This window comes from Ranitomeya variabilis, chromosome 3 (genome assembly GCF_051348905.1).
Source record: "Ranitomeya variabilis isolate aRanVar5 chromosome 3, aRanVar5.hap1, whole genome shotgun sequence".
Taxonomy (NCBI): Eukaryota; Metazoa; Chordata; class Amphibia; order Anura; family Dendrobatidae; genus Ranitomeya; species Ranitomeya variabilis.
In genome coordinates, this window is record NC_135234.1 from 425,057,168 (window position 1) to 425,069,188 (window position 12,021).

Sequence of the window (12,021 nt, forward strand, 5' to 3'; positions counted from 1 at the left end):
TATCTTAGGAGGATATCTGTTTGTGCAGGTAACTATTACTGTGCAGAATTATTAGGCAACTTAATAAAAACAAAATATATTCCCATCTCACTTGTTTATTTTCACCAAGTAAACCAATATAACTGCACAAAATTTAGAAATAAACATTTCTGACATGCAAAAACAAAACCCCCAAAATTAGTGACCAATATAGCCATCTTTTTTTATGATGACACTCAACAGCCTTCCATCAATAGATTCTGTCAGTTGTTTGATCTGTTTACGATCAACATTGCGTGTATCAGCCACCACAGCCTCCCAGACACTGTTCCGAGAGGTGTACTGTTTTCCCTCCCTGTAGATCTCACATTTTATGAGGGACCACAGGTTCTCTATGGGGTTCAGATCAGGTGAACAGGGGGGCCATGTCATTATTTTTTCTTCTTTGAGACCTTTACTGGCCAGCCACGCTGTGGAGTAGTTGGAGGCATGTGATGGAGCATTGTCCTGCATGAAAATCATGTTTTTCTTGAACGATACCGACTTCTTCCTGTACCACTGCTTGAAGAAGCTGTCTTCCAGAAAGTGGCATTAGGTCTGGGAGTTGAGCTTCACTCCATCCTCAACCCGAAAAGGTCCCACAAGTTCATCTTTGATGATACCAGCCCATACTAGTACCCCACCTCCACCTTGCTGGCATCTGAGTCAGAGTGGCTCTCTGCCCTTTACTGATCCAGCCTCTGGCCCATCCATCTGGCCCATCAAGAGTCACTCACTCTCATTTCATCAGTCCATAAAACCTTTGAAAAGTCAGTCTTAAGATATTTCTTGGCCCAGTCTTGACATTTTATCTTATGTTTCTTGTTCAAAGGTGGTCGTTTTTCAGCCTCCCTTATCTTTGCCATGTCCCTGAGTATTGCACACCTTGTGCTTTTTGTTACTCCAGTGTTGTGAATTCCGTTCTCGAACTCCCTCCTGTGGTCATGAATGGTACTTCGGCGAGTTCTGTCCGTGGACTCCCTCTGGTGGCTGTGAGTGGATCTGCTGGTTCTTGAGGTTGCTTCCTCAGCTGCCCTCGTTTGCGGCTAGGCTGCTTCTCTATTTAACTCCACTCAGATCGTTACTTCATGCCAGCTGTCAATGTATCAGTACTGGTTCAGATCTCTCTCGGATCTTTCTGATGACCTGTCTACTCCAGCAGAAGCTAAGTCCCTGCTAGTTCATTTGTTGTTCATTGTGTACTGAATATATTTCTTAGTACTTGCTAAGTTCTTGTCCAGCTTGCTAACATGATATTGCCTTGCTAGCTGGAAGCTCTGGGGTGCAGAGTGGCACCACCGCACCGTGAGTTGGTGCGGGGGTCTTTCTGCACACTCTGCGTGGCTTTTTGTAGTTTTTTGTGCTGACCGCATAGATCCCTTTCCTATTCTCTGTCTATTTAGTGAAGACTAAGTAAATATAGAAAAACTGACTGAACAGCCATCTAGTCTGAACTGGTGCATAACCAAAAAGTCTTACATAGCAAATAGATAATGGCTGCACTCAAGTTTATTGTGCTAAAGCAAGGAAATGTGCAATACATGAAATGTGAACAGCATAATGGCTTGTGAAATTTATGAAAAAACACATGAGATTTTTAGCACAAAATTTGGCCAAATGTTGTGAGCCCATTCACCAAACGTCAAGGTAATCTCAGATCGAATGGGTAACTAACCTGTCTGCCTAGTGTGAACACTTACCTATGGCTAATAAAATGGTAAAGCCTGTATTTATAGAGGAGGTTAGAACCAACTGTGTTTGGATGTAATTAAAATCACAGCATGGTGAAGGGCGGATTGTTCAAGTCAGAAAAAGCAATACATAGTAAATATAGAAAAACTGACTGAACAGCCATCTAGTCTGAACTGGTGCATAACCAAAAAGTCTTACATAACAAATAGATAATGGCTGCACTCAAGTTTATTGTGCTAAAGCAAGGAAATGTGCAATACATGAAATGTGAACAGCATAATGGCTTGTGAAATTTATGAAAAAACACATGAGATTTTTAGCACAAAATTTGGCCAAATGTTGTGAGCCCATTCACCAAACGTCAAGGTAATCTCAGATCGAATGGGTAACTAACCTGTCTGCCTAGTGTGAACACTTACCTATGGCTAATAAAATGGTAAAGCCTGTATTTATAGAGGAGGTTAGAACCAACTGTGTTTGGATGTAATTAAAATCACAGCATGGTGAAGGGCGGGGCGTTCAAGTCAGAAAATGCAATACATAGTAAATATAGAAAAACTGACTGAACAGCCATCTAGTCTGAACTGGTGCATAACCAAAAAGTCTTACATAACAAATAGATAATGGCTGCACTCAAGTTTATTGTGCTAAAGCAAGGAAATGTGCAATACATGAAATGTGAACAGCATAATGGCTTGTGAAATTTATGAAAAAACACATGAGATTTTTAGCACAAAATTTGGCCAAATGTTGTGAGCCCATGTTTTTTCATAAATTTCACAAACCATTATGCTGTTCACATTTCATGTATTACACATGTCCTTGCTTTAGCACAATAAACTTGAGGGGGGTCTGCCTTTACCTTTGGGGGATTTCTCTGAGGCAAGGTAAGGCTTTATTTCCTATCTTTAGGGGTATTTAGCTCTTAGGCTGTGAAGAGGCATCTAGGGAGAGTTAGGTACGCTCCATGGCTATTTCTAGTTGTGTGATAGGATTAGGATTTGCGGTCAGCAGAGATCCCACTTCCCAGAGCTTGTCCTGTCGTCTAGTTTAACCATCAGGTCATTCCAGGTGCTCCTAACCACCAGGTCCATAACACTCCAGTAACGTTGCAGCTCTGAAATATGGCAAACCTGGTGGCAAATGGCATCTTGGCAGCTTCACACTTGATTTTCTTCAATTCATGGGCAGTTATTTTGCGCCTTTTTTGCCTAACACGCTTCTTGCGACCCTGTTGGCTATTTGCCATGAAACGCTTGATTGTACGGGAATCACGCTTCAAAAGTTTGGCAATTTCAAGACTGCTGCATCCCTCTGCAAGACATCTCACAATTTTGGACTTTTCAGAGCCCGGCAAATCTCTCTTCTGACTCATTTTGCCAAAGGAAAGGAAGTTGCCTAATAATTAAGCACACCTTATATAGGGTTTTGATGTCATTAGACAACACCCCTCCTCATTACAGAGATGCACATCACCTGATTTACTCAATTGGTAGATGGCTCTCAAGCCTGAACAGCTTGGAGTAGGACAACATGTATAAAAAGTATCATGTGATCAAAATACAATTTACCTAATAATTCTGCACACAGTGTATTATCCAATCATTTCATAATTGCGCCACAATGAGAATGAGGGCTCGCTCTCACTGCAGTATAACATGGCCGAGTGCTATCCGATCAGGTATGGACTGGGACCAAAATTCAGCCTTAGCATTTGAAATCGCACAGGCGCATGCTGTCTCCCAAGCACCAGATGGAAAATATTACTAATATTACCCTGGATGGAGAAAAGAAAGATTTATTACATGACCAATATTTCTAATGATTCCCGTGACCTACTGGGATAAGTGAAGTGTCGGGGAATTTTTGCTCCTTCACAACTCTTAACAGTATGGGTGTCTTGAGAACACCAATTCTGTTAATAACGTAGCAGACAAGGCAGCCCATGACCAGACAGGCCCTTCTGACATTTGCCAGATGGCCAGTCCGACCCTGTATCCGATGTTTTATCGGATAGCACTTGGCCCCATGCTATAATATGGGACAGTGCAGATCTGCAATTATTTTCTCATGCCAATTTGGCTCCGATATTTGGATTACGTGCACCCATACAAGTCTATGGGTGTGTGTGAAACTTCAGACTACATTCAGATGACATGCGAGTGCACTCCGATGTATGCTCACAGAGACTATGGAGAATGTAAGTTCTCCATCTTCTCAGCACCTGTGCTGTGATTATATCATGCGAGAGAATTGATTCACACTTGCATGACACTCATATCAAACTCTTGACAGAGCGAAGGTCATTTGCATAATCAGCCCGATTCTCTCACATGAAAGAATATACGCCAGTGTCAGTGTACCCTAAAAAATGAAAGTTCTGGTCTGTAAAGACAGAATCACATAAAGGATCAGATCCCTTAACCTTATATAACAAACTTTGCTCCTGATGCTTGACATCAACGTCATATTTTTTATTGTGATTTAACTTTTTCATAGATGAGAAACATGCCGTTGCCAGTAGGGTTGAGCGAAACGGGTGGTGCATTTTCATAAGTCGCCGACTTTTGGCAAAGTCGGCGTCTCATGAAACCCGACCCGATCCCTGTGCGGGGTCGGCCATGCGGTACGCGATCTTGGCGGCAAAGTCGCGTGTCGTATGACGCGTCTAGCGCCATTTTTCAGCCAATAAATGAGTGTGGGCAGAGTGATGACATAGGTCTTAGGGGAGTGAACGCCTATTGTCATGTTATCGCTTGTGCGCAGTAGGGATTTGGAATGTGCAATACGAAATTTTCTGTGCTGGGACAGAGGAGGAGGAGGAGGAGGAGGAGGAGGAAAAAAAAAAAAAAATTAAATTCCTTCATCGGGTTTCGTGTTTCGGCCGATTTCACTCGACTCGACTTTTAAGACAGTCGGGATTTCACAAAACCCGACTCGACCCTAAAAAACTAAAGGTCGCTCAACCCTAGTTGCCAGTTATCTGTCCACTATTAATTTGGTGGCTGATTGACATGTTTCACAGTTATTAAAAAATATAGAACTCAGCAGCACTCTGTAGAGAACAATATATATGCGAACACAAAATCTATCCAAATTGCTAAGTAAACTGTAATAAAAAGTAAAACATTTTTTTTAAAATTACTTACAAAAGTGAAGGTTCTTAGTGCATAAATTGGCCAATTCATATGAACCTATCAACCATGACAAGGTGGTTAGTATTGTGGTTTTTTTTTATTAATGATCAGTATTGTAGTATTCAGTTGCTATGTGGTGGTAATATGTTGTCCGATCATGGTGTCGTGGTAGTTGTTCCTTGTATGTGCTGTTATTTGGTCACTATGTGGTGGCAATATGTGGTCTGGTCATGGTGTGGTGGTATTTGTTCCTTGTATGTGGTATTATTGGTCACCATGTGGTGGTAATATGTGGTCTGGACATGGTGCGGTGATATTTGTCCCTTGTACGTGATATTATCTGGTCACCATGTGGTGGTAATATGTGGTCTGGTCATGGTGCGATGGTATTTGTCTCTTGTATGTGATATTATTGGTCATTTTAAAAATTGAAAAATAAAAAAAATACCTAAATTGTCTTCCAAATTTTAACAAACGTTTAATAGGTTAGAGTAGAGTAGAGCTCAGCCAAAAGAGTCTACCTTGTTGTGGTGGTGGCTTAAAAAATCTTTTGGCCAAAACAAAAGCTGCTGGTTATATGTGTGATCTGGTGATGGGAACTTTAAATGTGTTATTGGTGAGGATGTGGTGCAGATGTGGAGTTTCTCTTTGAGTGGGCGGTGGGACTGTGGAAGGTTCGAGGGGTGAGGGCAGGGCTGGGTTGGAACCTGGGTGGAGTCTCAAGGGGGCCTCGAAACTTTTGCCAGTATGGGACCCCGAAATTCCTTGTGGCAGCCCTGATAGAACCCATCAGAAAAGTGTCACCTTGTAGCGGTTGATGGGCTCACATGAATTGTCCAATTTATGCACTAAGAACCTTCACTTTCGTAAGTAATTTTTATTTTTATTTGCTTTTTATTACAGTTTACTCAGCAATTATGATAGATTTTGTGTTTGCACATATATTTGTCTCTACAGAGTGCTGCTGCGTTCCTCCTTTTTGCAAGTTGTGCATTCATTGAAGTAGGCACCTGTTCACACTATATGGAGGTGCTGGTCAGGTTTTTTGTTCTATGCAGTTATCCATTGGATGTTGATACTGCCTCCTTTCTGACTCTGCACCCCACCCATCAGCCCAAGGGTGTTTATAATCAACTCTGGTTCCTACCAGCTTACTTTAATGTGCAACATTGTAACCCAGGAGAAGCATGTTTGCCCATTCACACTATAGACTTTTATAGCACAAGAGAGGCATTTATTAGATGATAGGACCCATCAGAGAAGTGTCACCTTGTCGCTGTTGATGGGCTCACATGAATTGTCCAATTTATGCCCTACGAACCTTCACTTTCGTAAGTAATTTTTTTTTTACTTTTTATTACAGTTTACTCAGCAATTATGATAGATTTTGTGTTCACATATATATTGGTCTCTACAGAGTGCTGCTGCATTCCTCCTTTTTGCAAGTTATGTATTCATTGCAGTAGGCACCTGTTCACACTATATGGAGGTGCTGGTCAGGTTTTTTGTTCTATGTTATTAAAAAATATGTATAATCTTCCACTATTAGTCCTAAAATTGAAAATGTATATCCCATCAATATCAGATCTACACAAACCCAATATTTATAACTTTCCAACGATGCCCAAGTGTATAGTTGCAGATGTCCATTTTCCTCTGAAGGGAATAGGAGTTACTGCTAAAGGTGTTAGATTTTCGCTTCCCTTCCGCTTCCCTTCCTCTTGAACCTACAAATCTCAGTCTTTTTTACTTCTTCCCACAAAAGATTTCCTGTTTTAATTACCTGTCCATGGCAGGGAGTCTGGACTTCAAAAGTAGTTTTAATTAGTTTTGTCACTTCTTAGCTACCACTAATTTCTTTTACTTCATCATTTTACTCCAAGGAGGGTTTTAGATTGTAAGCTCTTTCTCGTTCTGGAGATTTAATTTTTTCTATGACACCTCCCCCTTTTGAGGTTGCATGGGAGGCCAATTTACAGATAGTCTCCCAAGCCCACCCTTCCTTGATCCCACAGTACACTCTCCTTCTGGGATTCAGAGATGGGCTTCTCCGAAACCCTACCAGACAAGTCTGAGACTCCCAGCTAAAGGTAGCCAGAAGTAATGCTAAGAACCTACCCTTACAGAAACCTTCTGTTACCTGTTCTGAGTCAGTAACTGGTTCTGTTATACCATTGAATGATGAGGGTCCAAAAGGCGTGTTACCTGCATTCTGGACTCTATGGCTGTGGGTGATTGCAGCTACATAGGCCATCTCCCTAGGTGATAATACCCCTTTCCCATTTGTCTGACAAGCTGTGGACCCAAAGTTCCCTGTTGTGAACTATACTTCTTGGCTCCCTCTTGTGGTCACTAGTGATTTGGCACTTGGATTGTCTTTTACCAGGTTGGTACTCACCTGCTTCGTTAGGCCTGGGGTGTTGCTATTTAAACTTCCTGGATTCTCAGTCCAGTGCCTGGCATCGTTGTAATCAGTTCATTTCTGTTTGCTCCTGTCTTCAGGTCCTGGTTCTTTGCAAGATAAGCTAAGTCCTGCTTTCTTATTTTTTGTTATTTTTCTTGTTCATATTTTTGTCCAGCTTGTACAAAATGATATTGCTGGAAGCTCTAGGGGGCTGATATTCTCCCCCCTCACCGTTAGTCGGTTTGGGGGTTCTTGGATATTCAGCGTGGATATTTTGCAGGATTTTTTGCTGACCATATAAGTCATCTTACTATTTTCTGCTATTAGTCAGTGGGCCTCTCTTTACTAAAATCTAGTTCATTCTTACGTTTGTCTTTTCTTCTTACCTCACCGTTATTATTTGTTGGGGGCTTGTATTACTTTGGGGTCTTTTCTCTGGAGGCAAGAGAGGTCTTATTTTCCCTGATAGGGTTAGTTAGTTCTCCGGCTGGCGCGAGACGTCTAGGATCAACGTAGGCACGTTCCCCGGCTACTGTTAGTGTTTGTGCTAGGATCAGGTATATGGTCAGCCTAGTTACCACGTCCCTATGAGCTGGTATTTATGTTTGCAGACTTTGCTGTAATCTCTGAGATCCTTGCCATTGGGATCATAACAGTATGCCAGGCCATGAATAGTTAATGCATTGCAGAAGTGGGATTAAAAGAAAAGGAGTTCTGAGTTTTTTTTTCTCCTCTTTCTTCCTTCCCCTTTTTCTCAGAGTGGCTGTAAGCTTTGCTGCAGACATGAATGTTCAGACCTTGATTACTAGTGTGGATCAGCTTGCTGCACGAGTGCAGACCATTCAGGATTTTGTTGTTAGCAGTCCTATGTCTGAGCCTAAGATACCTATTCCTGAGCTGTTCTCTGGAGATCGATTTAAATTTAGGAATTTTAGGAATAATTGTAAATTGTTTCTATCTTTGAAACCTCGTTCGTCTGGAGATTCAGCTCAGCAAATTAAAATTGTTATCTCCTTTTTGCGTGGCGACCCTCAGGATTGGGCTTTCTCGTTAGCGCCAGGAGATCCGGCATTGGCGGATGTTGATGCGTTTTTTCTGGCGCTCGGATTGCTTTATGAGGAGCCTAATCTTGAAATTCAGGCAGAAAAAGCTCTACTGGCTATCTCTCAGGGCCACGATGAAGCCGAAGTGTATTGCCAAAAATTTCGGAAATGGTCCGTGCTTACTCAATGGAATGAATGTGCTCTGGCCGCAAATTTCAGAAATGGCCTTTCTGAAGCCATTAAGAATGTGATGGTGGGTTTCACAATTCCTACAAGTCTGAATGATTCTATGGCGCTGGCTATTCAGATTGATCGGCGTTTGCGGGAGCGCAAATCCGCTAATCCTCTGGTGGTGTTGTCTGAACAGACACCTGTTTCAATGCAATGTGATAGAAACCCCGATCCAGCAATGCAATGTGATAGAATCCTGACTAGAACCGAACGACAAAATCATAGACGACAGAATGGGCTGTGTTTTTACTGTGGTGATTCTACACATGTTATATCAGCATGCTCTAAATGCCTAACCAAGGTTGTCAGTCCTGTCTCCATTGGTAATTTGCAGCCTAAATTTATTTTGTCTGTGACTTTAATTTGTTCATTGTCTTCCTACCCTGTTATGGCGTTTGTGGATTCAGGTGCTGCCCTGAGTCTTATGGACTTGTCGTTTGCCAAGCGCTGCGGTTTTGTCCTGGAGCCTTTAAAAATTCCTATTCCTCTCAGAGGAATTGATGCTACGCCACTGGCGGAAAATAAACCGCAGTTTTGGACACAAGTGACCATGTGCATGACTCCTGAACATCGGGAGGTGATTCGTTTTCTTGTTCTGCATAAAATGAATGATTTGGTCGTGTTAGGTCTGCCATGGTTACAGACCCATAATCCTGTTTTGGATTGGAAGGCTATGTCTGTGTCGAGTTGGGGTTGTCAGGGAATTCATTGCGATTCTCCGCCGGTGTCTATTGCTACTTCTACTCCTTCAGAGGTTCCTGAGTATTTGTGTGACTATCAGGATGTATTCAGTGAGTCCAGGTCCAGTGATCTTCCTCCTCATAGGGACTGTGACTGCGCTATAGATTTGATTCCTGGCAGTAAATTTCCTAAGGGACGATTATTTAATTTGTCTGTACCCGAGCATGCCGCGATGCGTTCTTATGTCAAGGAGTCTTTGGAGAAGGGGCATATTCGTCCATCCTCTTCCCCTCTTGGTGCGGGATTCTTTTTTGTGGCCAAGAAGGACGGGTCTTTGAGACCTTGTATAGACTATCGGCTTCTGAATAAAATCACTGTTAAGTTTCAGTATCCTTTGCCACTATTGTCAGACTTGTTTGCTCGGATTAAGGGTGCCAAGTGGTTCACCAAGATAGATCTTCGTGGTGCGTACAACCTTGTGCGCATTAGGCAGGGAGATGAATGGAAAACTGCATTCAATACGCCCGAAGGTCATTTTGAATACTTGGTGATGCCCTTTGGGCTCTCTAATGCTCCTTCAGTGTTTCAGTCCTTTATGCATGATATCTTCCGGAAGTATCTGGATAGATTTATGATTGTTTATCTGGATGATATTCTGGTTTTCTCGGATGATTGGGATTCTCATGTAAAGCAGGTCAGGATGGTGTTTCACGTTTTGCGTGACAATGCTTTGTTTGTGAAGGGCTCAAAGTGTCTCTTTGGAGTGCAGAAGGTTTCCTTTTTGGGTTTTATTTTCTCCCCTTCTGCTGTGGAGATGGACCCAGTCAAGGTCCGAGCTATTCATGATTGGACTCAGCCCACGTCTGTTAAGAGTCTTCAGAAGTTCTTGGGGTTTGCTAATTTCTACCGTCGCTTTATCGCTAATTTTTCTAGCGTTGTTAAACCTTTGACGGATATGACCAAGAAAGGTTCTGATGTGGCTAATTGGGCCCCTGCAGCCGTGGAGGCCTTCCAGGAGCTGAAGCGCCGGTTTACTTCGGCGCCTGTTTTGTGCCAGCCTGATGTCTCACTTCCCTTTCAGGTTGAAGTGGATGCTTCTGAGATCGGTGCTGGGGCTGTTTTGTCGCAGAGAGGCTCTGGTTGCTCTGTGATGAGACCATGTGCCTTTTTCTCTAGGAAGTTTTCGCCTGCTGAGCGGAACTATGATGTTGGTAATCGGGAGTTGTTGGCCATGAAGTGGGCATTTGAGGAGTGGCGTCATTGGCTCGAGGGTGCTAAGCATCGTGTGGTGGTCTTGACTGATCACAAAAATCTGATGTATCTCGAGTCTGCTAAGCGCCTGAATCCTAGACAGGCTCGTTGGTCATTGTTTTTCTCTCGTTTTGACTTTGTGGTCTCGTACCTGCCTGGTTCGAAGAATGTTAAGGCTGATGCTCTTTCTAGGAGCTTTGTGCCTGACTCTCCTGGAGTCTCGGAGCCAGCTGGTATTCTTAAAGAGGGAGTAATCGTGTCGGCCATATCTCCTGATTTGCGACGTGTGTTGCAGAGATTTCAGGCTGGTAGACCTGACTCTTGTCCACCCGACAGACTGTTTGTTCCTGATAAATGGACCAGCAGAGTCATTTCCGAGGTTCATTCCTCGGTGTTGGCGGGGCATCCGGGAATTTTTGGTACCCGAGATTTGGTGGCTAGGTCCTTTTGGTGGCCTTCCTTGTCACGGGATGTGCGGTCATTTGTGCAGTCCTGTGGGACTTGTGCTCGGGCTAAGCCTTGTTGTTCTCGTGCTAGCGGGTTGCTTCTGCCCTTGCCCGTCCCAAAGAGGCCTTGGACACACATTTCCATGGATTTCATTTCTGATCTTCCGGTGTCTCAAGGAATGTCTGTCATCTGGGTGGTGTGTGATCATTTTTCCAAGATGGTCCATTTGGTACCCTTGCCTAAGTTGCCTTCCTCTTCCGATCTGGTTCCTTTGTTTTTTCAGAATGTGGTTTGTCGGGGTCGTAAACGACAATTACCCTTCCTTCACCAGTCATTCCAAATTAAAGTATGAGCCGAGCATTTGGTACCGGGTAAGAATGACTCAGACAAGGTGCTGATTCAATCTCAATTGAATGCCCGTGCATCTACTCATGTCTGCAACGGTCACAACAACTGGCTTTATTCTAAAATACACAATACTATATTGAGTGTTAGGGGAAGGCGTGCATTAGGCGGGGTTTAAGCTAGCATCCAGTCTTTCTGATTTGTTCTGACGTCTTCTGGTGGATTCCTCCTTTTCTTCACATTCCTTAAGTTTCGTTTCTGAGGAAATGGCTTAACCCTTCGGTCACTAACCTGAAACGAAACTGAACACTGGCGGCCATCTTTAAATACAATTACATTTGCATTAGCAAGCAGTTAGGAAAAACTTATTGTTTCACAGTATAAAGTATAAAAATACAAAAAATATATAAGGAAATATATTTTCACCTTGACAATCCCCCCTAAACACTAAGTTTTTCCCTTAAAAAAAAAAAAATCCTTTGAGACTGTCCATGTGATGGGAAAAGGGGAGGTGGATTTCTTCATCCAGACACCTCAGAAACTCTCCCCTAGCGAGAGGCCTCCAGGCAGCTGAAACCTTCACTAACCTCACATGGAGTTCTCCCACTGTCCCTCAACTAAATCTCTTAATATCATCTGAGAATGGGGGGTTTTGTCTACTCTCTTGATTGAGGAAGGTGCCAGTCGGGATTGCTTTGGCAATAACCTTTTTATACAAGGGAATAACACAACAGAGAATTATCGATCCAATTATAAGGAGGGCAATCAGTAC